Below are 27986 nucleotides of genomic sequence, written 5' to 3'. Positions count from 1 at the left end.
GGTTAACCACACAGTGCTCAAATGCCTGAAACGGGATTTTCTGCAGCAGTGAAAGGTTACCCAACACTCAGGACTTTAGAGACTGAATTTTCTTCCATGCTCCATTAGCAGCAGGATCAAGAATGCAACACTCCAGACCAGATCAGAAGTGAATGCTAACCTTCTTTAAAAAAAATAAACAGAGGCCCTGATTCACCGCAGCATTTACATGCTGAAGTTTAATGCTGTTATTTTATGCATTTTCCACTCTTTGCAGGAACAAGACTGGTACGCAAAATGCTGTGTGAAAGGAGTGAGATATATCACTCCCCATGTAACTAGCACACCCCAAGACTGGCTCAGCAACAGTGCTGCCACACCAGACCCCAGCTGCTGTCAACCACCCTAGGGCCTCCAGCACCTGGAACAATGCACTTCAATCCCCTCAAACAGGCACTGGAGTGCACGCCACACAGAGAGTTAATTTCACTGCACCTGCACTGCACAGACATGAAATAATTTACAATAATTTGTCAGGATTAACCTTTTGATACAGCGTAATTTTTTTCTAGATTTAAAGCACTTTATAAGGTTGCAAAGGTTCATTTATATTAAACAAATGCTGTATCAGCAGTTTGACAGTAGCAAAAATTCTGATGTTGAGAATAACTACTGCTCTACTGGCCTTAATCTTTACTGCAATAAAATGAAGCTTGGCATTTCAGTGTGGCAAGATATGATTCATAACTATCATTCTTATTTAGCTTTAGAAATGTCACACAGTATAATTAACAGGAGGTACTCATGAGTTCACACATTCCAGGTGTAAAGATTTCTGTGGATTCTGCATCACCCAATCTGGACAAGTTATTTGTAGCCATTTGTTTTAAAACTGCTGTTACAATTTCATCATATTCACCACTGCCAAGCAGAGCCAAGTTGAGGAGCTGTGCCATTACTGCTTCTGACCTTATCTAATTTAATGGATAGAAAACAGTGCTGGTTCATTATTGTTTTCCACTCAAAATGTTTATAAATGGCTGTATTTAAACAAAAAATAAGTTTTAATTATGTGGTGTTCACATGCAACTTATATTCTTTATTAAAAAAAAAAAAATCTAACAAATGTATGGCTAAAGATAGTGGTTTTCAGCCATTTTACCCTATCTAGATTTATATTTACAGTACTTTCATTAATTCTAACAAATAAGAATATTCTTTTCAGCCAAGCCACAGTGTGTGTTCAAAAATTGTTTAATACACTCCTACAGCATTTCCATTTGAAGAGTACACATCACATACGTTCTTCTGCTCTATCAAGCCCCAGGTAATATGCTGCCAAAGCATTTTATTGTAGAACAGACAGATCCAAATGTCATCTAAACAGACACCACCAAGACACCTTGCCAAGAGCCCAAAGCAACTAGTAACTATAAAATATAGCCATCTTTCTTGCTAATACAGAAGGAAACTTTGCCAAGCAGAAAGTGCAGGCCCTGGGTATGCCACTGCACTGCATTTTGGCATCAATGTTCATCACAGGCCTTATGACAGAGATTCTAGAAAAGAAATGGAGGACTGTTTGGTACAGTATTGTGTAGTTCATTAAACCTACTCTGCTTTTCACTGTAATAAATTATGACAAAGAAAAATGAACTGAGGAGGAATCTGATATCTGAAAAGCAATATTTTCAGTTCAACTTGCCAAGAAAACTTATTCTTTCGGTAGAATTGAAACATTTTAATAATTCCTAGACACACCTAAGAACATGCCTAAATTACTAGCAACAAGTTTATCAGCCTTCAAGCTTACCAACTTCTCTACTAGATTCATCATGAAAACATTCTCAGCCCTTTTTCTTTTGAATGAATACCTTGCTTTGAGATGTGCATCTAAATATCTAAATGCACATCAAATTGTCAGAACCACCTTTGCAATCAGTTAAATATCAGAAATAAGAACTCTGAACAGAAAATGTGTTAATCCACCAACTCTGATACCAAGTACTTTGTATCCTAACACTCTAACTCAGATTCGTGCTTTTATTCAGAAAAAAATCTTGCTACTGGCTTTAGTAGGAATTAACATAACCACCTATTTAAATGCTTTGCTAAAGTTAGGGTCTCGATACTTGCTCTATTCTACCAGTGCTCTGCAGACAACACAGCAACAGATTCAGAGAGCAAAGTGCGTAAGTGTTATCTTCTTGTCTCGATGCAGTGGGAGGGCTTCATTTGGTTTGAGTGTTTTGGTATTAGAGAAGGGAAAGAGAGCAGAATAGAAGACAGAAAAAGTAAACATCTAAGAGTTGTTTTTTGTTTTGTTCTTTTTCTGTTTTTTTTTTTTTTTTGTTAGTTTGGTTGGTTATTTTTTTTGTTGTTTTTTTTTTTTGTGTGTGTGGAAGAATTCAGTTTTTAATCCTACTTGTAAAGTGTTTGGGTTTTTTTAATATAAACTATAATTTTACTTCTATTTACTGTTTCTGTCCCCAAGCTACAAGAAATTAAACATATTTTCAAAATAAAACATCCTATTTATTGAAAAACATATTAAATCCTGCTAAACAAAAAGAAAACTCTTTATTGGCAGAGTGTATTGAGAAAAAAAGGCAAAACGCTCCTCAGCCAGAATCTTGGGGACCACATTCAAAGCTCACATGGCTACCAGATTTCTTTTCAAGCAAGGAGAGAAAGAACTGATGTTCATATCCTTCAGATATCTGTATGGATCCTTAACTTCTGCCCTGCTTTTAATGCCAGTAAATTCAGTGAGATTGTATGTCCTTGAAGAGGTGCACAGGCAGATTTTAAGATATATACTTCATTCTGGACCCACTGAAATGTATCTCAAAAAATCAAGGAGGAGAATAATATGTGGAAACAGACAGTGAAAAAAAATATTATGTTTTTCAGTAGCTATTAAAATGTAAAGGAATGGCCTTTCACAGACTCTTACTTTGATCACGTTAAAATGATTTAAGTCACAGGACTTAAAAAGCTATAATTACTCTTCATATCCATCAAAACAGATATGTATTTCAAGCCTGCTTTGTATTTGTGCTGTTATTTTCCTTAAGGAAAAATAATGCTCAGATTAGCGACCTTTAAGGCATTTTGATTTGAAATTATTTATTATCCTCACAATCAGCAGTTTGCCAGAAATACTATCCGTATTTGGTGAATTTGATTAACCACATTGGTGGCCTCATCTCGCAGCTTTCCTGCCTCCCACTTCCTATTTGCTTCCTAATTTTGAAAGGAACAGCTACCATCCTGAAGTAAATGGAGATATTCCCTTTGTATGAGCAGGTTGTGTTTGCCAAATGCTGACACCACAGGCAAAAATCAAGCAGCATCCCATGACTTGAATGGATTTCCTCTAAAAGTTCCACAGTAAATTTACAAATACTTTTTCTTACTATAATTTTCTCAAACCTAAGTAAGCTCAGCTCTCCTGTCAGTTTCAAACTGAACATTACTTCAAGAAAACACTGAACTTCCTTTATTTTCCTTATTAATAATAATAATAATAATAATAATAATAATAATAATCTCATATGATCTTTGAGAAAGGGAAATAATGTTTTGCTTTTTATCTCTAAGTAAAAGTGCAAATGTTTTACAGCTTTCTTCTCCCTGTTCACACAATCAGCTTTTGTGATTTTACTGGTGCATTTTGGTACTGAAAAGAAAAGAAAAGAACAGGAAGAAGTGAAATTAGTCCAATAATTTCATACAAAAACCACCTTGGAACTAAACTGCCAGCAATGCCTCATCCTGTTTCCCTACTTAGTATTTATTCCTACAGCTGTATCAAATTATTTCATTTTTTTTTTTAAGAGGAAATATTTTTCTAAGGTGACAGTGATTGAAACAGAACAACAATTTTTTGCACTGGCAAATCGCATCCAACCTAACATAGAACTAATTGAAGTAACAAAAATGCCACATAGCTACATTGTGCACTAGAAAAGATAAATGCAAAACAGGCAGTGTCATTCCACCTGCATCTCCATGATAGTACAAGAGATCATGTACTGATTATCTTGACTCACTCCTAACACTGAAATCCTCTATCAGGATCATTTCCATTGCAGCCTTTGTGTACTCTCACAGAATCAATGAATGGCTTAGGTTGGAAGAGGCCTTAAAGATCATCAACTTATTTTCTCATAGATACAGCAAGGAAAATCAAGGCATTTTATTTTTAAGAAGAAAACTGACTCCTCCCTCAAATTCTGAGCTAACTCATTTCTTCATCTACTGCTGGGGATTTTTTCTCATCATCCAAGAAAAGCACACAATTAAGTTCATCGGTTTAGAAAAAGTTCCTCCACTTAAGCTAGGTAATTTCATTAGACACGACATGGAAGCAGAAGCCTAACCCGTTATAAGTAGTTTAAATTACTTCTATTTAAAACCACTTGATATTTAGTCCAAGTAAATAAACACATTTTAAAATTCTCCAGAAATACTTTTCTTTTTTAGTCCCAATCTAATAACACCATGTCATCGTTTTTGATCTCAGACACCAATCAATACCTAAAGGTTCCACCTTGATACACAAAAGAGCTGGAAACAGGTTTCATTTCAGTTTAAATTGGACTTCTTGCAAAGTATATTATTCTTCTGCACAAGGGAAAGTAATGAGAGGTAGAAACACCCTGCTGGATTAATTCAGTATTATCTACAAATTTGAGAAATAGTGCATTGCATAAATCCAAAACGACACTGCTAATATAGAACACCACTGGGTTCATGTGATGCATGTGTTAAAGCACTGGAGCAGAACACACAAGTTCTATAGAGTTTATCACTACTACTGAAAATGAACTTCAGATTTGAACTCCTTTAAAAGTTTTCTGGCTGGTTGGTTTGGTTTTGTTTCAGAAAAACTATGTCATCAGGCATAGTTAGCACTACTTGCACATTGGTAAGTGTAAAGGATCCTGTTTGGACAGACAGGGCTCTTTTTTCTCATTTTCTCCTTTCAGCGCTGCTTCGGTGACCCAGCACACAGAGGTTTCTACACAGCTCCCAATCACTGACAGCTTCCCAGGATCCCTCTCCTTCCCATGCTCACTCCAAAGGGGAAAGGGCATATTGCAGCTGAGCCATCCATCACTCTCCCTAATGAGGTCTGTGCACACAACCCCTTCCCTCGGACAGCCCTGCAACACAAACACAGCCTGGAGAATCTCATTTGCACCCAGCACTAAGAGCAGTGGCAAAAAAGGGCCATGTACCCATGGCTTGCTTGCAACATTTCAGCACTGACAGTAAAATCAGCAAAACAAGCACAGGTAAGCTATTCTTCCAAATCCCTGAAAAAGAAAGCATTTTTCTAGCCACACAAACCTTGCTTAATATGAGCCTTGCTGACTTCTGTCCATTTATATTTGAGACTACTGGCCTCAGAGTAGAGAATAGAAAATGCAGAAACTAAATACCCATGTGAATGGCTCCTGATGCACACTTCTTTATGAACTGAGCTCACTTTGAATGAACTGCACATGTGATACCTGCAGAGGTGCCAGAGAATGATGCCTGTGGGGGCACTCTAATATCACACACCCCAACTAAAGGGTGTCCTGCAGAGGACAAAGAGCTTGCTATCAATAACCAGCCTTATGGAAGAGAAATACCAGGCACACCAATCTATCACTGCTGCAAAACAAACTCAGAGAAGTTTTTACCAAATTCAGCGTGGTTCCCTGCAAAACAAACAACACCCAGTGAGCAGAACTGGCACAGACAGCATAGTTACACCCAGACCATCCTGCTTCTTTTGAGATGGTGAATGAATGCCGACCCCTGAATCCCCTGTGGGAGGTCAGCATCACTGGTACTACTCAACCAAAGCCCACTAACTCTCTGTCCCAGATTTCTACTGTTGCTCCCCAAAGCCCAGTTGATTCATCCATTTTGCCAGAGTGCTTTTTCCCTCCTGCTGTTCTAGGATTTACAGAGGTGATGCCAATTTTCCTGAATTGTTTAACACGCCTCTAGAAAGAGTCTTAAAAAAAAATCCCAAGGCGCATCTTGAAAACCAAAGCTTCCTTTTATAGCCAGGCATCATTTTCTCATGCAATGAGCACACCTCAGAACAGGTTTTTAGCTTTTTTTGCCTTATTTCTCTCTGTATATACAAGCCTCCAGTGCCTGACATCAGCTTCTGACAGTGCAGACAGATTTCCATCTCTTGCTTCTTTTTGAAGTCTGTCAGCAGGTGACAATCCACGCTCCACTGATGCTGTTCAACAATTCAACAGGGCCTAAGACAGATCAGAATCTAATTCTACATATTTTCTAACATAATTTCTAACATTTTCTTTGTGTTTCACACTGATGCACCAATCCATTTGATGGGGCTACTCAGGATTAATCTTTACATATTTAAATCCAAAGTAGTTTAAACTCACTTTCACAGAATTCACAGAGTATTTCTTTTGCTTACTATCACCTATATAATTTCTAGGGACAAAAAAAAAAATCCAAATTTTTAGCAACATTAATTTAACCAGTTCTTGCTTACATAGCTCAGAGCTCATTTTTTCCCCCTTTACATCCAAAATGGGTCCTTTGGCATGATTTGTCTTTTCTGTGGTATGTAAGAATTAATAGCTTCTTCAGCAACCCCATTCTTCTGGGACCAGTTTAGAACCATTCTGATTTTTCTCTTAACTTTTTGATCCTAAGTGAATGTTGCATCCTTTTTCAAAGTTTAACATTTAAAGAATCATAATTCAAATGCCTTTGATCAAAATCCTGTTTAAAAGTGGGAAACCTACATTGGTAACACAAGATGGGAATATACTGGATGCTCTCAGTATAGTTCTCCAAAGGAGAGATTGAAGTTCATATTTAATCAAACCAGATGTGTCATTTCTAGTTTAAAAAAAAAAACAGAATGGAATGCTACTTGACTTTTTTTATTTTTTTTTTAATCAAGAATTGTAGAATGCGATTTGGAAATCAAACACTGAAAGATGACTGTAAAAATACTTCTAATATCTGTAATAACCACAGAGATGGCTCCTTGTTCTGAATGCTTCTCCTTTCAATTCCTGCATCACAAATCCCATTAACGTCTTCACCCTTCCTTCTCTGACAGGATTATACCTAGACACCGTGGTAGCGGCCTCCATCTTGCTGTGCTATACCTCTCCCTCTGCTAACATGAAACAAAAAAATATATCTTTTTTCGTCATATTTGGAATAGTTTGAGGCCCTTTCCAAATCTACTTGACTCATCTGCTTGGGTTTTTTCCCCTCTTCCCTGATAATATAGTCTACATAAAAACTTTAGTCCCTTGATTAGACTGATAAGAACTGTTTTTTGCATTTTAAATCATAAAATATCAGAAACCAAAGATATTAAGAAAACATCAATCTGGAAATAACAAATGTATGTCAAAACAGTAATGATGAAATAAACAGAAAAATTCTCTTCAAATTCTCTGCTCCATTGGCACCTCCTTGTAAGAAGTATACCATATTCTCTTTGATTTTGTTACACTGGATTCAGGAATAAGAAACCACTGCAACACTTAAAGCTTACAGGAGGACAGACTGTCCTGCTCTGCTGACACTCATGCTGGTTGCCTGACCCCAGGGGAATGAGCCTCCAGCTCTGCTTCAGCCTGCATTGTCAGCTGGGGCAGCTCTGCAAGGGCAACTGCTTTTTTACTTTATTCTGATGAACGTTTCCTTAATTTCTAGAAAAAGTTTTCAGTATCTTCAGTGACTCCAGTATCTAAACTGTAGGTAAAATTTAATAAAAGACAATAAAAATGTATATGTAGAGTGGGAGGACAGCAGGGAATACCCAGTCTTCCCTTTGTTTACACAGTCCTATCAGAAAGAACAAAGTTCTAGGACAACAATATCTTATTGTATTAGAATAGGCTAGTCCCGTTCTCTGTAGCAGCCTGAAAGTAAAACAAAAAAGGAAGCAGAACATTATTAATTATTACGAAGTGAATTCATAATACAGCAAAAAGGCCATATTAATGCACAAATCTGTTTCTGCTCTCAGTGGGACACAGCAGATCGAGAAAATGAAGACCAAAGGATGAAACAATTGAAGGTATCAGATGGTTCCCATATGTGGCACCTCACCTTTTTTAAGAGACCACAGAGGAAAGTCAACACAGTAAGGTCCCTCCTGGTAGCTGGCAGGATGTAGTGGCCTCTCCTGTGGCAGCTACGGGCAGGCACTGGGAGCACTCTGCTTACAGAAGTATCAAAGCAAACAGTGGATTTCCTCATCTAAGATCAACTGTTGAATTCAGTGCCTCTGTGTGCAGTCAATAATAAGGGTTCCCATGGGTTCAGAAAGCAATGAGAATTAAAATCCGCAGAGATTATTAACTACAAAGACAGTTCATGCTTACAGGTCCAAGGCTCACAAGCCATATATCACTGAAAGCTGAGAAGATCGTGGGAAAGCAATGACACAAACTCAAACCACTTGAGCTCTTCCTGAAGCACCCACAACAGCTCAGTAAAATCTCGGGCACAATAACATTTAATCAAACCACACATACTCCCTACCATAAAGATCCTGAGCTACCAAGGACATTATCATTGTTTTTTTGCCAACTGCATGCACTCAGATGTTACATACCAAACACAACCTAATGCATTTGTCACTATCTTTTCCCCCACAAAAGACAAAAATTTCATGTGATCAAGCAGCACTATTCCTTCCCCTGCTTTGTATCCCCACCTTACAGGTAGGCAAAATGTCAGTTTCACATTCACACTTTAAGATCAGCCTAAGATGCAAACAGTGACGTTAAGATTATAGTGGAGTAGGCAAGGTAATACCCAAACAATGCAAATGTTAACTGAAACTCTCTCCCTCAAAGGAAAGGGAAAGATAGGGAGAACTGATATCTTGCTGAGACCTTATTGCCCTGCATTTCAGAAGTCACAGAGGAAAAAGGATCCAACTGCAGAAGCAACCTAGTAAAGCCTAAGAAGTGCTGAAAGCAAAATAAGCACTTTAACTGCATCACAATTGGGTAAGAGAAAGGATACCCATTTCCTATATATGATAGGTGCCACTGACTGAGTTTTGAACAAAATGCAACTTAATTAGTCACAAAATTGACTGAACTGTGTCAGTTTATCTATTTCCTATCATAGTTCACCCCTACCATGGTAATTCTTCACTCCCACAGTGCACAAAGTCCTACCAAAAAGAGATTCTATGCCAAAGCTTTTCATTCTCCTTCTCTTTTCAAATTAAGTAAACTTGCTCTCAGAATTATTAAAATAGCTCAAGTTAGACATATTATATCCAGAGCTGGCCTAGATAACCTCAAGCAACTCATCAAGTCAGCTGTAGTATCACAACACTCACCAGTGGTGTTGCCAGATGCTGAAAAGAGCTTACAATGGGGTTACCTGGGATTATCTCATCAGAGTCCTTAAGAGAATGAGATACACTGTCCATCTCTCAAATGGATTAAACCACTGTCAAGGTGCCTGTTCTTCAAATTCCATTCCAGAACTCTTAGTCCAGAACAGAGTTCATAAGTTCATAAGTTCATAAGTTCATAAGGTTGGAAAGGACCTATAAGATCATCTAGTCCAACCATCCTCCTATCACTATCTCTACCCAACTACTAAATTAAGTCCTTTAGCACCTCATCTAAACGCTTCTTGAACAGCGCTAGGGATGGTGCCTCAACCACCTCCCTAGGCAGGCCATTCCAGTGCCTGACCACTCTTTCAGAAAAGAAATGCTTCCTGAGGTCTAATCTAAATCTTCCCTGGCGCAACTTGTGGCCATTCCCTCTCGTCCTGTCATTACTTATCAGGGAGAAGAGGCCTACCCCCTCCTCACCACAACCCCCCTTCAGGAAGTGGTAGAGTGCAATAAGGTCTCCTCTGAGCCTCCTCTTCTCCAGACTAAACAATCCCAGCTCCCTCAGCCGCTCCTCATAAGACTTGTGCTCCAGACCCCTCACCAGTTTTGTTGCCCTTCTCTGAACACGCTCCAGGGCCTCAATGTCCTTCTTGTAGTGAGGGGCCAAGTAAGGGAATCTCCTTCTTCTGGCCCTTAACCACATCAGCAGGACCACAGTTCGAATTAAAAGTTTGCAAAACTACGTAATATGCAGATCATATACTAATTCCTCAACTCTCAAAGGTCAATACCCAAATACTAAAGAGTCAGTGAAACACTTGGGCACTTGCCCAGACATATGAATTTACTGGACCAAGTCCCCGGCATTAGGATTAATTAAATGCACATGAGTCAGGATTTGCTTATTCACTGCAGTTTCTTTGGGTAGTCTCCAGTATTAAAACACCCAGGAATGCTAATCCCTGGGGATTACAGGAAAGCAGTTAAACTCAGACTCAGTCATCCACAAAACACTAATGACATGGGAGAAGACAGTGCACTGACACTCCCTAAACCTTCAGACAAAAAATAAAAAATAAAAAAGAGAGGAAAATTGAATGTATTGCAAATATTATTCTCCAAATGTCAGGCATGGTGTGGGTTTTTTGTTTGTTTGTTTGTTCATTCATTTTTGGTTTTGTCTGCTTGATTTGTTTGTGGGTTTCTGTTTTTGTTTTTTCAAATTGTTTTGGACAGAGGCAAAGTTAGGAAAAGGGAAAGAGAAAGGCATAGTAAAGCAACCGCACACTGCTTTTGTAATAATTTAAAACACATAGCATAAACTGATTGCAAATAAAATACAATAAGCCCAACAGGCATTATCTTGTCTTCCACATACAACATTCAGCATGCATTCTTGCTGTCAAAGAACCAAGAGTAAAGCTGAGTTTTCATATTCTGAAGCAACTTACCTAGTCTGACTACAACACTGACACCACTTCTACAGTACACTCACTACACTTAATTCAGTATGGACTAAAACATACCCACACCTGCCCGAAGCATCCAAACATCCCAAAATCTAGACAATACAACTTCCTGAGCCGAGCAGCCACCTTCTAATACAAACTTCTAAGGACCCTTCTGAGATGAGATACAAGTATAACGAAGCAAGAACGGAACAGAGCTGTTCTTAACACAAAAAAGTAGAGCAACTATGAAAATCAAGAGCATAATGATCCTCCAGTTACAATTCTACCAATAAAATTATCTACTAAGTGTTCAAAGGTCCCCAAATGCACTTTAGAATATATCAGCTCTCCTGGATGATCAATGTTAGAGGCAAGAAAAAAGTAAATGTATATGCATTCTTACAAGAGTTTGAAAATCAAAACTGTCAGTATCCTTGTAGCTTTACTTGTTCTTGCGGCAAATAACCTGCACTCTTGGATTGTATTTAAAAACTGGCCACTCTCAATGTATTATAAGATTGGCTATCATAAGAAACTTTGGGATGTGAAATTTTGCTACATTCAAAATTAAATCCTTATTCTTTCTCACCCACAACCTTCTCTTATCTTCACCCCATCAAACAAGACAAAAGAGACAACACAAGGGTTTGCATAGTGTATGGGAAAAATCTGCTTGCAAATGGAAGGAAAACAGGCAGTCAACAGAAAACCACACCAAGATAAGCACAAGGGAAACAAATTCTCAGAGCTCATCAACTAAGGATCCCTTCAGGAAATGTGAATAAAAGGTCAAAGATAAACACACTAGTTTCCTTTAACACCCACCCAAAAGCATGCATGCACTCATACATGCATATGCATACAGATGATCTCCCTTTTACTTGGATCTCTAGTTTCCTTATCCCATTTAGATGTATGCCTTAGAATCCATTGTTTAGAAGTGTTTAATGTCATCCAAGCCTTTCTCAAAATCCATCTTCTCTCAATTCTAGCCTACAGAATTTTTGGATTCATCCTATATATTGGCACACAGTATTTCTGTAAGATTTAAAGTGTGTAATAAATATAAATTTATTTACAAATAGCAAAGATTCTTATCTGCTGGTGACACATTTTGCCTACGTGGGTCTGCCAAATAGCAATAGTGTAGCTATACGTGGATCTTGTGGCCCTGAAAACACCAGAGGCTTCATATTTTACCAGAGAAGCTTCTCTGACAGTGAGCTGGTGAAGCTGGTGAATACGCAGCATTACTCAGCATTACTAACAAGCACAATAACGTTACCAGCAAGTGCATTACTACTCTGTGTGCTGCCTTTTTCTCCTGCTTATCTTTCCTGTTTGGAATGTTAAACTTTTGTGCTATGTAAATGAAAATATTTTATTATGCAAAGCAAAGGGGAAAGGTTTATATTATAACTTAGCTAAAATACTTTCTGCTTTAAGCCTAAACACAGAGATGATAGCTGAACATCTGTTAAGAATTTCAAAGTCTTAAACTGTGCTTTATAAATTTTAAGAGCTACACGTGAACAATCTGAAACCGTTTGATGTTAATAAAATTACTGTAATGTATTCAGTTTTCATGGTTAAAATTAAAAGAAACCTGAAAGCTTAATGCAAATTCAAAGTGAGAAGCAAATGCAGAAATAAGTTGCTTGCTTGCTGCAATTTTTTAACTCTCACAGTAACCCAAAAAATCTCACTAGCAATTTAAAATTGCAAAAGAACAAAAGGCTAAGTAAGCAAAAAAGGAAAAACTACTTGGGAAAATAGCACGTTAAAAGCAACCTGCCCATAGAAAGAGATCTCCTTCCGGTGAAGGAAAAGCCGGTGTTTCTAGCTATGCACACAAGTAGCAACCCATTCAATTGTCAGTGCCATACACTGAAGACAGAGGTGATTTAAAAGTGAGAAGTGTCTTACATCCTGTAATACTTAACTGCTCTGAGACACTCAACAAATATGCCAGTACTATAAGGAGTAAAGCAGAATGTCAAAGAATGAGAAAACTTTATTAATGTTTTCATTGACTTTCATGATAAAACAAATAATCAACTTTGCTTTCTACAGGGGTATTAGAGAATAAAGCAGTCCAGCAAGGCATGCACATAACTTGAAAGGAGGCAAGAGAAGGCTTCCTCTCTTCCACTGGCTCCACCTGCTTCAAAGCTGCTCTGAAAAGCTGAATTTAGCAGGAAAGTTAAAAAGATATGAGATTACCTATTCTGTGAGATGATTACACAGATTGGCTATCTTCTTACATTTCATAATTAAGTGATCATCTTTTCTCAGATCCACTTCATCATGGTCCGGGCCTCCCGGCTACAGTGATCCACTTTACTGGGACACAATCACACCATCTGCAAGTTATTTAGTTTACCATCTCTGAGATGTACCAGTAGGTACTCCTCAAACCTTCACTCTGCCACCTACTGAAGACGCTGCCTTGCTCCAGTGCCACATCAGCGCTTAGCAACAGAGCAGATTTAGGCATTCGGAGGTCAATACTTCTGATGTGAAGCCCTTCTCTCTTGACGATGCTTCCCCCTAAGCTGTTCAAGTCCAGTTCAACTGAACTGAGATCTTCCAGGCTTCCCCAAGCACAGAAAGCAATAGCAGTCTCAAACACTTATTCAAACATTATCACCTCCTCTGAGACACTGGGGAGCTATTTTGGGAAAAGGCCTATGGCGTAACAATAGCTTCTGAATAGTGACAATGAGCTTTTCCATTACTTATTATGCATTCTTTCTTTAGGTAAGTGAACACAGGACAGATTTGTTAAAGGTTAAATCTGCGCTATGGTGCAGATATAGCTCCGGCCTGAGCCAGAATTACTATCAGGTTTCTCCCTTGACACAGCTTACACCACAGTATGCATGTTCTGAAGGCTCCACCTGCCTTGCTTCTCCCCCATCCCCCAAGAAAAACGTCACACCACTGAAGGCATTAAAATGCATTAAGCTAGGTGACTGCAAAATGTCACAAGTCCTCACCGACTCCACAGTTTAAGCGTAGGCTTTAATAGAGGCAATATTTCTTCATTGCCAGCCAGTGCAAGATTTGTTACCTATACAGTGACTCAACAATGACATTTCTTATGAGTGATATGTTAAACTAATTAACATTAACCTAGCAGAAGAATCAGGCATAAATTAGAGACTGTTTCAGTTAAAGACACAGAGAGCTTCTATACTGATAATTTTCCCAAAACGGAAGACCTCATCCTTGAAGTATGAGATTTCATTTTAAAATGAATATTGACTGATCCCAAAATTTTATGCTGAATTTTTTGGAATGCATTTTCAACTCAGAATAATAAGGAATGCAAAGACATGTGCATATAGTTTAATAATTCTCAATCCAAGAATGAGAGAATCAAGGCAGGACAAGAGCCACACAAAATTTATAAGAAAAATTAAATAAGCTATTATGCTTAATGAATTATTTGTTCCCTCTCCATTTGGAAAACATGAAAATAAAAGAAACAGTAATGCCTATAGATTTTGCCATTCACTACATAGAAAGCATGGCGTACACTCAAGTGCAGATATCAGAGTGCTGTTTTTCAGGGTCTCCATTTTTCATCTTTAAACAGACAAAAGGAAGATCAAATCAAAAATCACTGAAATTAAATATTACAACACTAGCTGTCCAACACATGCCAATAATTTTCCAGTGAGTGCACACTGTTTCTCTTTACAGAGAAACTAGATACAATGAGTAACTTCATACTCTACAATAGATATTGCCACACATCTTTCCAGCAAGTAGTTGTTATGCTACATGCAACCCTTGTCTCTTCCTAGAGCCTCTTTTTTTTTTTTTTTTTTGTAGAAGAAATTTATCTTGCCTGAGCAGAACTAGAGGTACCTTGTTTCACTTTCCGTGTTGTGCAGTGGCTGTATATGATCTATAACAAATTATTGCCAAGATATTGACCCAAAATAACGGAGTCTAACTTCACAGTTCTCTTCAGCTTGGAAACATTTAGAGTTTAAAAACAAGAGTGAGTACACCTTCCTTCTCTTACACAAATCACAGCCATATATCTTTGTCCATAACAGAAAACAAATAGGAGCAGGCAAAATGGCACTTCTCACACCAAGTAGTCAGAAGCCTAGGATGCATCTCTTCCTTTAATTCAGCATTAATACACCATTCCTGACATAGGACAGCAGTGAGCTAGAGTTCACCATGCCTTCACATTCAGAAACAGTGTGCTTGCAAATCCAGACTACCTTATTCTTCTTTTCAGTAATGCTACTGAAAATAATTTTTAAGTGTCTACATGATGTTCTCTTACACAGCTATCTGTCAGCTCAACTGTGCTTTACAAGACTGTATCATCACTTTAAAAACCCCACACAACTGCATATGCATAACAATGGGCAGCAGTCTTCAGCGTACAGGCCTGCAAAAGTATTTTCATTCTTTTTTTCTGCCCTACACACTCTCAGCTTTGTCATCTTAACTCACCGCCCTCTGCAGCTGAGTTCACGGCAGAAAACTATTACAACTGCAGCATGTCATCCAAGGTCAAAGCAGTAGATTGATTTCTTCATATTTGCAAAAGGACAGAAATCAATCTGTGAACAGTTCTGGTCTTCCTTTTCAAACACCTTCCACCTGCCTCAAATGCAATCACTAATACATCTGCAATGCATCAAGACCACAGCAAGCACACGCAGCCTTGCTGGTGCTCAGAACAACTCTTCCTGGAGACGCTAAAATAAGGTATAATAAAAAATACCAGTTTCTATAGCTACTTCAAGTTTTACACCAGTTTCACACTTAATTTAAAGCAATTAAATCTATCAAAGCAACATATATATATGTATATGCATGTATACGCAGACACTTAAAAATTAAGCCACGTCAACTACCAGTTAAAAAAAGCTATTATTTCTTAATGTTTGTTTAATTCTGCTTCAGATATGCCTCACTGCTTTTCAGCAATGTCTTCTGAAGGAAAGAGGGAGAAGGGGAGGAGTTAGCAGCTTGCCTGAGACTGAGATAAAGCATTTTACAACTAATTACAGTGGTATTCTCTCAGTATACTCCTGATCACTACTAATTCAGTAGTCACTTTCCCATTATGTTTCTGACCGATAAGGATTTGTATACAGGATGTATTTTAAGAAACAAATTGGAACAAGTTGTGTATTTCAAGTAGGTGAAAACTCAAATGAAAAGGGAACACAGTAAAGAATAGCGCTAACACAAATGATAGAAGCAAGGACTGGAAATGCATTAAACACTGCTTCAAATAGAAGGGGAAAAAAAATGTCACCTTCACAAAGATGCTTCCAACACCACTCCTTTGGTTTTGGGCTGCAAGTGTGGCAAGTGTGGTGTGTGTGTGTGTACACATGTACAAATTCATCTAAATCACAAGTAATTTTGAGATACTACTCTAAAACATATTAAAACTCATACTTAACACCTTCCTTATATAAGACATATAAAATGATATGGAATCTACATAATCTTGCATCCAGATGCACTGTGCGGTCCAAAAACAGTCTCAACCGACATTAAGCAAATTGCCTGTTCATTTCTTCAGGGAGAAGTGACTTTCTGCTCTTGTTGCCTTCAAAACTCCCTTCTCAGTCCTATCATAGAATCCCTGAATCACCAAGGTTGGTAAAGACCTACAAGATCGTCCAGTCCAACCATCTACCAATCACCAATAGTTCTCACTAAACCATGTCCATCAACACAACATCTAAACATTTCTTGAACATCTCCAGGGTCCGTGACTCCACCACCTCCCTGGGCAGCCCATTCCAGAGCCAAAGTGACTATGACCAAGTGTGCAATGAACCACTCTCATGAGCATATAAGTCAGGGTGTAGCCTCCTACTTCCATCATCCGAGTGTTGGAATTCCTGCAGGAGAAAGACCTTAATCTCTTTCCAGCTAATGCCAATAGCTGATGTCTAGGGAGTAACTGAGTTGACAATATAGATCTTTTATGGGCTAATTTGTTTTTGCAAGCTGTGCTCTTGTTTATGCTTTAGAAGCAATAATCACTCAACTTTTCTCTCAATTTAAACATAGTTTTTCACAATGCATTCAAGTCACCAAATAAATTAGGTTGGAAATGTTCATGCATCAAAGTCTTCTGGAGATCTAGGACACAGATTTTAACCATTACACAGAAGGGAAGCTTTAAAGTGATAAAGTCACACAATGCATAGATTAAGAGACTAAGAAAACAATGTTTACAAGTACTGAAGCTGAAAGATATCTGCATGATAAAGGAAAAACTTTTTATTTTAGTTATGTTTTACAATGTTTCTTTTTCAAGTGTAACGGTTAAAGCAAATAGATTTAAAAATAAAAAGCTATGCAGTGAACACATACAGTTGTGAACCTGAACTACCAACTCCGGTGTCTGTTTTTCACTAAAAACCAATTCTTCAACATGCTCTACAGGTCTAAGAGCTCAAATGAATAAAGTCGCAACCATTACTGCATTACAAAACTTCATGAATGTGGAAAACTCAGATCTCAGACAAGGAAAGCACATCCTTCATCTTGCAAATTCTGATCTTTACCAAGACTCAGGTCACTCTCATCACCAGCACAAGTGAAGTCACAAATACACAAGCTCAGTTGAGACGCAGCACTTAACAGAACACATCCAGCAGTGCCATGATAGAGCTGAATTGATTCTGGACCTAATTTAGTGCACAGATTGGTGTTGTGCTATACACAGCAAGAGTTGCAATTTGCACATACCTCAGTGCTCGCTGCATCCTATAGGTATCTTCTTAAGATATTCCAGAGGCATCCCAACTTTTGTTATTTTTCAGAGTATGCACACAGAGTAATACAGAAATACCAGCTGAAAGCCAGCCTGAAAATTCTGAAAGATAACTGAACAAGCAGCCACACAAAATCCGAGCTCTGAGGTAATCTCTAAACTGGATATGCAATCCCTGAATTGCTTCCTAAATGAATCCTTGCCTCAAGCAATATTGCAAAACCAAGCAGTAGAGGCTAACTCATATCCACAAATGAAGACAACAGTTGTTTTTGGAGCAAATTTAATTCAAAACATGTGATGCACAAGTTAACTTCAATTCACCGTGCAGCATTAAGCAGAAACAATCTTATCATTCACCATAAAGGAGCCAATACAGCTGATCCCTGCAATATTTATAACCTGTGTTACAGATATTTAAAGATTTCACTACATTTTTCCATTATAAATACTCTGATGGCACAAGACTTCAGGCACATAAATTACGACAAAAGCTTCTAATCCATTTCCACCGTATCCACCTCTCTCCTCACTACCACATCAATCACTGGCTACTATCCTTTGCATTCAAGATTTTTCACCACTTCCTTTCCTCACTTGACATTGCTAGCTCACAATTAAATCAAACCACATCTTTATCCATCCAGAATACCTTTAGATTAGGTATAAGTATTTTCTTCTTCTTTCTTCTTTGTACAGAATCAAACACAGTATTTTCTCACTAATGTAAGATATCCGTATATGCAAATACAGACTCTGCATTTGTAGCTGCCTTGTAACCTTTCAGGGCGTGTACCATTCCTTCCTCCCACAAAGATCACATTTAATCTTGCTTTAAAATATTCCTAATTCCCCTATCTTACCCATCTCCTCCTACCTAACCCAGCCATGTCTATGCATTTTAATCACAAAAAGGTCAAGGTATCAAGAGCAATAGCACACTATCTCAGACTTCATAAACAGTTTGTGACAAGTTTCATGTTAGGACAATACAAGCAAGAATAAAAGAATCAAAATAGGATCTGCTAGTAAATCAGAAAGCTTCTTGCTACATAAACAGAATCAAGAGAAAGGAACCTCAGAAGTACCTCAGAATACCTCAGAAGGTGTGGAAGCTTCCTGTTCATTAGAAGTTTGCATGCAGTGTTTCTGAACCATAACTGTAACAGATTTCAAGCAGCAGCTCTCCGTTGAGCTTTGGCCAACAATCCTTCCTCTTTTCTGGAATTTGCTCACACAAAGAAAAGACAAACCTACTCCAGTAATGATTTTGGTTTTGTCATACCTCAAGTTATTCCATAAAGTGAAAATCAAGTGAAAGCAGAGAAAAAAAGGAAATACCAAGCTCAATGATACAGCCCATGAGATTCTGCCAGCATCAGCATGAAGGAAAAACAAGACAGACAAAAAATAGACAAAAAAAAACCCAAAAACCTACTAAACCAAACCACAATGTTACCTATACCATTATCTTGGGAGCCAAAAGCTAACTCAGCTGCAACTCTGGGAACAGTGAGGCTGTTCCCAACATATGCACGTGAAGGGGCCTCATCCCCTAGCTCCCACTTTGTCTTCACCTTGAGGACTGCAATCAGTACTACCCATTGTCCATCTCCTCCCAGCCACACAGTACTCAGATCGTTCTCCCATTCAGGGAGAAACAACCACATTTCTGAAATCTGCCTCCCAAAATTTTATGGGGGTGGCAGGCTGTATCTCTGCATGCCAAGGAGGACTCTTCAGCAGAGCTGCTGGAAAAGGAAGCTCCTACACCCTGCACTGCCAGGATCTGAGCTTCCCTGTGAGGATGAAAAAGGCAGAGGCTCTCAGGAAACCATCACTGTCTCTGTTTTGCCACGGAAACCAGTGGGACACACATGGGTCTATTGCTTCGGATAATTTTTACCTCACCTGGGAGTTCTGGAGCTCATACTTAAGCTAAAGGGAAAGAAAAAGTCCCTACAGCATCTTCCTTTCTATTTTCCTACAGCTTGAAGAAGATATTCTACATGACAACGCCTCCTTTAGCTTCCTAAAACTACAGACACCACTGAGCCCACCCTTTTGTCCTCTGCCCACTCCTCACAGCTCACCCACCCCATGACACACCACAGAAACACTTCCTGCAGCATGTGAAATCTTTTCTCTACAGGTTCTCTGTTGGCCTCAGAATCCCCATGATCACCCCCTCAAGTGGAGCAAGGCATTTTCACACACAATGAAGTCCACAGACCTCCTAAACTTAGTGCATAACTGAAAGAATAAACCATGTCTCTGAAAGTCTGAGTTCGGTTTACTTTGGTTAGTGAAAGTTCTGCTACCAGTGTAACTACCTGAGGGGACGTTTGTAAGCAGGGGTTCAGAGCTCAGCCCCAAGCCCAGGATGCCTGCAAAGACTTCCTTCTTGGACAGCCACAAGCAAAGCAAGCTATGGACCAATTGCAACCACAAACCACCAGAACAAATCAGGATGTGAAGAGGGCTTCACACCTACATACTCCTACAGAGCTACTGTTAAATGCACTGAAGACCTGATGACCTCCTCTCCAGCATCAGATCCTCATAGACAGTCTCCTCTGGAGGCAGTGGGGCTGATTCCTACACGTTAGGGCAGAGTTTCCCCATCGCCCCATCGAGGACAATGATCCTTCCCCACTGCACTAATCCTCCACACCTCACCAAAGTTAAGTCTACTGCTGTCACACCACTTTTGCTGCGACCACTCCCAGAAGAAAGGCTCAGGGACCTTTCTGCTGTGTCCTGCCTGGAACCACCAGAAGTAAAAAGGCTGCTCCAAAAGTAATGCCTCCTCTTTCATTATGTTGATGCACAATGGCAGAGGCAAATACTGGTGTGGCAGCAGAGGTTACACCTTCCTGCCAATATTCCATTACACTTTATAGTTGTGCATCAGACGGCAGCTGTGGGGCAGCCTGACAAAATGGCGTTTGACATGGAAATATGCATGAAGCAAAGATATGTCATTGAGTTCCTCTGTGTGGAACAAATGGCACCCACTGACATTCACAATTGCTGGCTGAATATTGACGGAGACCAGACAGTGGATGTGATCACACTGAGGCCCTGGGTGGTACATTTCAGCAACAGTGACAGTGACAGTGGGTCACCTCCACTGGTACAGATTTTCATGAGTGCGGCATGAAGGCTCTTGTTCACAACTGACAAAAATGCATAGATAATGGTGGTGACTAGGTTGAAATACAGTCTTCTGCAGATGAGAATTTGCTCCATTAAACAGTGTTATTGTGCTCTTCATACCTGTTGTAGGTTCCATGGGGAAAAAAAAAAGGAGAAATTACTTTCCTACGTACTTTAAGGGCCTTGCCTCTCACCAGCACAGCATACCTACTCTGTTGGGAGCTATCATGGTGATGCTTCCTAGCTGACCTTATCTTCCCTCTGATATCTCAGAATATGATACTACTTCTCTTTGCTTTATTGGAAGTAGCTCAAAGCTCAAATACAAACTTTATTCTTCCTCTTTATATCTTAACAGTTCTGTCACTTTAGTAATCACTGTCAGAAATATTCCAGGTATAAACAAACACGAATGTGTTCTAATAATTTGCATAGTATATCCTGAATCCTATGGCATTCAATCTATTTCAACTCTCAAAATAAGCCAAGATAAAAAGTTGCCCCTATTAACTCTATGTAAAAATTCAGTTTTCAGAGTTGATGAAAATGAATGGCTTTCACCTTTCCTGTTATGAAGAATAACCACTATAGAAATTAGCTTTCAGAAAGACGTGAAAATGTGTAAGAAGAGACTGAGTAAGAGGAGAATCTACACAGAAAAAAGAAAAAATTATATTGTTTTGATTTCCTTTAAATAGAAAAATGTAATAAGATGTTAGATAGCAGCTCCAAATACTCTTATCCACTACAATCCACTTACTGTTCTATTCTTCCTCTTTCCATAAACAGTGTGGAATATTCCTATTCTGAGACTTCAAATTAAAGACTCACATATAGCTAACTTAAGTCATACAATGTTCAGAAGTAGTACTGATGCAGAACAATATTAAGAATAAAAATCTAAATGTACATAAATTGCATTTAGTAAGTAACAGAAATCTTGCCCTCAACAGTCAAGAAAATTAAGACTAGATCTTTATTTAACAAGTCAGAAACAAGGAAATTAGTACTGCATTTGTTGCCTTTTGTATGTCTGTTTACCACTGGGAAGGATAACAAGTGATTATTTGTTCAGATCCCTATTCTGCTCCAAAGTAGGCCAGCCAGCTCAGCACTTTTCTTAAGATTACAAATATTTGTCTGCCCTACATATGGGTCAGACCTGAACCAATCCGATGAGCAGAAATATACAAAACAAAAAAGCAACAATTTTCACACCATCCATTTTCAGCTATAACTAAGAAGTATGTGGAACGGGTGCAAAATGATCAGTTTTTAAATAGTTTTAAAACTCACAATGTGATTTCAATAGTTCACTAAGGGGAGCAATAATTTCCTCATTAATTGGATTAAAATCTAATATCTAGGTTCTTAAATCATGTGTTATTCATGAATAACTCTCTGAGAGCTTGTCGTCTCCACTAGTTTTCATTTCTGTTTTGTGCATTGGTTATGTCACATTATTATGTCTGCATCCAAGAGACCTTCACAGCACTAGAACATTCATAGTGTAAACACAGTCTGCAAGAAGCATTTAAATCACACTTTAAAAACATATGAAACAAAAGCATTCCTGGAAATTTTAAGCTAGAGACTTCTATTTGCCCTCTCACACAAACTGTCCATAAAGCATTTTTTCAGTATTTGGAAGAAGAGAGGTTAAATAATAGAATGTTGCAGTCTTGAGTTCAACTCAAAATAGTAGCGCGTCTTAAAACAAAGTTGGTTATTTGAAGGATCACAGCTTTGTTGAAACTGTTCTTCACTTATTTTTAAGGAAAGTCAATTAGCTCAATTTTCTCTAGAAATTCTAATCATTCCTTAGACCAATGAAGTAATTACCTTAGAAATATCAGCTAAATCTAAAAATATAAACATTTTCATATTCAGTTGTTCCTTCGACGTTTCAGATACACACATTGCCAAACCATTAGTAAGGCATTTCTGTGTGACTACACCACTCAAAACTATTGGTAGGCATCAACACCAAGGCAAAGACAGAAAAAAAAAAACAGGATAAAAGCAGTTTATTTAAAATTTAGACAACATGCTTAGTATTTTGATATATGAGACAGTGTTTTTGCAACAGCTGGGGAAAAGCATACCTGATGTTATCTGCAGAACCTCCGTGTCAGACAGCAATATAATCCAAATGGTTTGCAGCAGCATTTCCCAGTATTTCTTTGTATTTCTGCAAAAGCCTCTTCATCTTCTTCCAGTAGCCCGTTAATTTGCACACATATCCAAACAGTGAAGGCATCAGGTCTTCACACCACCACTTTGTGGTGCAGTTCATTCCACATCAGTCACCTCCTGAGGAGACCCAAGTTGTATTCCACCACTGGAAAGACAATGCAGTACGGCACCCAGCACAAATGGACATTTCGGCACGTATCCTGTTCTCCCGATGGCCATCTTTTGACCTGTTTGAGTAAGAAAGTATTAGTTTGGCACAGCAACTCTGCCACACCGCTTGGGGACTAACAGAAATGCAAAGTTACATTCTTCTGAATCATTTCAAGCATGTATTTCTTCACTCAGTCAGATACTCAAAGCCTGGCGATAGCATCTCACTTTATAAACATTGCCACACCAGAGTGCAACAAACAATTTGAGATTGATGCTGGTGGTTTGTACTTCCAAGTCTTTAAGAAAAAGGTTTTAATAGTTCTGCCTCAAATAGTAAAAATGAAGCTTACCAACCCTTTGAAAGGAAATGCATCAGGATGGTGGAGGGGAGAGCTAAGGATGTAGTCTCAATTATTTTTTCTTCCACTCCAGACCCAGCTCTGTGTCCCCACCAGGCAGCAGCACCGACACTGCTTGGCTCCAGGAGCACAAGTGCCACTGCTGACACTCAACCCAGCAAGGAACGAGGCAAAGTAACCAAAGTAACCATACTATGCTGGTATGCCTGCTGCATCATTCCTTCAGGAGTACCAACAGCACATTTGTGCTTAGGTTGGCAAGGAACGGAGAAAAAAGTTGGAGTTCTCTGCACAGCATGGAATAACAATGCAAAAAACAGCACTGAATCTGCCAAGAGGAGTAAGTCAGAGGGGAGAGAACAAGTCTCCACACCAAGGACAAGGGAGAGCAATGAGAAGAAACTTAAGTGTGAAGGGGGCATGCGCAGAGAGAAAAACAGAGAAGCAGAAGGTAAACGTGTGTGGATGCACAAGAACTTCTAAGTTATAACTCTGTGTAACTGAGCAACATGCATTTGGGACATATCACAAAGGAATAATTTTGGTAAGAGAGGTGGAGAATAAATTTTGTTATTTGCTTGACGTCAGAGAAAACCATAGTGTATCCATGGATGCAGTGAGGGATGCATGAAATGAAAGATTTTCATGGGAAATGCTAATAAGCATGGAACTAGAAGAGTAGGTGGAAAAGACCAGGAAGACAATGTGTGACAACAGAGAGAGGGTGGGAAAGCAGAGAGGTCAGAAATTCTGGAGGGCTGTGAGAAGGGATAGGGAAAATGGGGAAAGAGGTAAAACAAAAACAAAGTAAAACAAACAGCACAGGAAGGGAGAGGACTGGGATGAAGTATGAGGAAAAGCAGTGGTTGTTAACATAGAAAAAAATGGAAGGGGAGATAAGAAGATACTAAATTAACTATAGAAAAATCACACAGGAAAACAAGAGAATTTAGAAAAATACAAAGAGCAATCTTTCAGAAGTTGAGGTGCTTCATATAGAAAGTGCAAATACCAGAAGGCTTCATATAGAAAGTGCAAATACCAGAAGGAGCAGAACAAAACCCAAGGCGACCCAACTGTTTCAGAGGGATGAAACAGCACTGCGTAGGGGATGACAATCGAGGACGGGCCAGACCGACCGCTCTCTCTGTCCTCCTCCTCCATACTCTCTCCGGTCCCTCCCCGCTAAGCGGTCCCCGCGCACCTAGCCGAGCGCTATGGGGCAGAACGCGCAGCAATAGATCCTCTGAACACTGCGGGACCCCACCGCTCCCGTGCCCCTGGACCGGCCCCGGAGCTCCCTGAGCGCCCAAGAAGCTTTTCCCATGTTCAGTTTTGTTCTGTTCCGCCTCATAAGAAGTGCACTCCAACGCACGGAGCTCTCAGATCCCACTCCACTCCCCGCAAAAAAGAAATCAATGAAACCCCGAGAACAACTCACTGAGCGGGCACAGCGCTCGGAGGGGGCGAGAACCCCACGGTGAGTGCCCCCCACCCGCAGCAGCGCTGCCGGAGCAGAAGGACGGGACTCTCCCCCAGCCCATACCTGCATGTGCTCCGCGCAGTACAAAGGGCGGCCCCGGCCGCAGTCCCCCCCACCCCGAGCACTCCGCAGCCGGAGCGAGGCCGGCGGGGGGGCGAGGGAGCGCGCAGAGAACAATAAGCCCGAAGACAAGTCGTACCTTCTGCTTTCTTTACACTGCGAACCCCAATTTCCTCACGAACCTACAGCGGGGTCAGGCGCTTTGAAGCGGCGGGAGAGATGAGAGAAAGTTGCCTCGGTCTCTCCGGATAAAGTTGCCGAAGATGAGCTAAGCCGGGAAAGATGCGGAGTTCACCCGAGTTTCTCCTTTTGTTCAAGTTGCCCGAGCAGACAAAGAGCCGGCGGCGGCGGCGGCAGGTCCCCGCTCCCCACCCCCCCACCCCCCCCGCGCCGGGTCTCGCCGTGCCCTCGCCCACCGTCGCCCCCCAACTTTCCACCTCCTCCATCCCTCCTCGGGCCCTGACGCAAAACTTCCCTCACACTGAACCTCCTGGAAGAAAAAAATAATAATAAAATAAAATATTCGAAGGCGTGTTGGGGGGTGGAAAGGGAGAGAAACATCTCTCAAATCATTATTTCCGGTAGATGCACCTCTTTGTTTGGATTCCCCCGACTGTCAGTGAGGACAGCCTCTGGGTATCGGTTAGCCGAAGCGCGCAGAATGAGACGGGCAGACGCGGGACGTAAAGGAAAATAAGTTTGGGAAGAGAAAGAAGGAAGAAAAAAAAAAAAGAAAAAGAAAGAAAAGAAAACCTCCGGAGTTGCGAAACGAACCCTTTTTACATAGACACGGGAAGTACATAAATAAACAACTGAAGGGGAATTTGGGAAGACTGTTGCTTCTCCTCCCCCCTCCCCTTCGTGTATTTCCCGAGAAAGGAGCGAAGAAACCCCCAAAGCCCCGTGCCGCGGCCGGCCCCTGGCATCCCTACCTGTTGCATAAAGCGCGAAGTAGGGGCCGACGGCACCCGTCCCGAAGTAACCGAAGGATAAGAACCCGCACCCCCTCACCTGCCCTCGGCAGCCCCCACGCTTACGCCGCTCCCAGCCCCCCCCACCCCGGGCACGGCCCGGAACCCGCGGCCGCCCCCATCCCTGCCCTGTCCGTCCCCGACCCGGCGTGCGGCTGCCGTCGGGGCGCCGACGTCCCCGGCGAAAGTTTGGCGGGGCGGGGCGCGCTCGCAGCAAGACAAAAGAAGAGCGGAGCGAAGCGGCAACTCACCTTGGAGGGAGGGAGAGAGCGGGAGAGGCTGCGAGGGGACCTTCTGCCTCCCTCCTCCTCAGCCTCCTCCTCCTCGTCGTCCCGCGGGCTCAGGGCCGCGCTGCCGGGTGTGTGCCCATCTGCGCGGTCGGCTCGGCTCCGCCGCAGGTCCTCTCCCCGCTGAACAAAGGCGCGGGGCAGCGCCCCCACCTCCCGCCCCGTCGATGCCGAACTTTCTGTCCGTCCGTCCCCCCGCCCCGCTCCGGGACGGAGCCGCACGTCGGGGCCGGGGGTGCCGCCGCCCTTTGTCTGCACGGGGGAGCGTGTGTCCGCCCCGGCGGGGTGCACGCCGCGGGTCGCCCCCGTCCCCCAGCCCTGTCGGAGCGGGCTGACCGGGCTCGAAAGATGCCCCAAGCGCAGCTCAGGCTTTTTTTTTTTCCTTCTTTTTTTTTTCCTTAAGAAGTTGAGGAAGTGAGCTGGAATTGATACTTAGGAACTGCACGCACCCACCGTGGTACAGCTAACTTTGTTCGAAGTTAGAAAACAGAGGATGATGCCCAGATAGGTTTTTTTAGATGAGAGAAAAACAGGATGGGAAAGGCACAGCGAGGCAAAATTGTATTTATCCTTTGGTGTCCTGTTGACACCTTCTGTATCCCTTGCTCATCTACATCCCTTCCTTTTTCCTTCAGCTCACTCCACTAGCAACTTAACAGTCCCTCTTCCAGCTTCTTCTCCCGCTTCCCACTTTCTCGAGTTGGGGCTTTCATTCAAACCGTTTCTCCCTACCCAACACGGTCTGCCTCAAAGCCTTATTCTCCAAAATATTTTGTAATTCTCCTTGCGGAGTCAAACTTCTTCCTCCGTGCCCCAGAGAAGCTTCCTCTAGCCCCTCACTGCCCTACTTTTTGGCCCTGTCACTCCAGCCATCCCTGCCCCTAGGCAGTTTCCTTTGCCCCCCCCCAAGGACCAGCTGGAGCCATTGCGCTGCCCCAGCTGTGCAATGAGTGCTGCTCTCTCTATGAGAAAGTGTTGCAATGTACTTTGCTCCTGAGAAGGGAGCACCTAACACAGGATAGCACCGGGCAAGTGACATGCTTGTATTCATTCTTCTCTGCTATTCCTTTTACCTTATTTTCCTACTCTGCTTTGAGCCTGGAGCAACTATTGCAACACTTTTGTAACTTCCTCCTGAATCATTTTCTACAGACTGCTTCTCCTTTCCTTCATTTTCTGATTTTTCCACCGAGCCTAGATTTCTATTCTCTCCACCTACAGTCTTTCCAGCTTTCTATTCTCTTTTCTTTTTCCGCCTCTTCACCTTCGGTTTTTTCAATCCTTCAGTTTCTCAAGGGGAAGAAAAATGCTGCCTGCATTGTAGCCCTTTCATTGCTTCCATCCTTATTGTCTCCATTTTTACATCATGCTCACTTCCAGTAACATGCACTGGTCTCCTACCAATTTGTTGAAGACAAATTCTAGTCATGTGTATGTAGTTTTTCTGCTGATTTTTCTTTCAGATGGCCCCAAAACCAGTGGAAGGGCAAGTTGCAGCGCAACCAACATAAAGGACAATCTTTGCAGTATGTTCTGGAAAAGCACAAAATGAAGAAGCAACTCCTGATTTCATGGAATTTGTGGGTTTGTGTTTTTTTGGTTGGTTGGTTGGTTTGTTAGTTGGTTGTTGTTGTTTTTTTTTAATCCAAGACATCTTGTCTGAAGATTCTTATTGCTGGGTACATGTAACAATACTTGCAAGCTGAGATAGAGTTTCACTCAAAAAGAAAGAAA

The 27986-nt window shown here is 40.8% G+C and overlaps 1 long non-coding RNA gene across 1 annotated transcript in view; it reads right to left on the bottom strand.

Moving 5' to 3' along the window:
* Positions 1 to 23122, bottom strand: part of LOC136058741 (uncharacterized) — a 181696-nt gene extending 158574 nt beyond the window's left edge. The window contains exon 1 of the long non-coding RNA XR_010623161.1: positions 22849 to 23122. This is a non-coding gene — a long non-coding RNA (uncharacterized LOC136058741). The remainder of the gene's footprint in view (positions 1 to 22848) is intronic.
* Positions 23123 to 27986: the final 4864 nt, after the last annotated feature.

The sequence above is a fragment of the Cyrtonyx montezumae genome, unplaced genomic scaffold (genome assembly GCF_038088225.1).
Source record: "Cyrtonyx montezumae isolate F1298 unplaced genomic scaffold, pur_monq_1.0 scaffold_8, whole genome shotgun sequence".
NCBI lineage: Eukaryota > Metazoa > Chordata > Aves > Galliformes > Odontophoridae > Cyrtonyx > Cyrtonyx montezumae.
The sequence above is the reverse complement of the archived record's forward strand: the minus strand, read 5'-3'. Positions and strand labels throughout refer to the sequence as shown.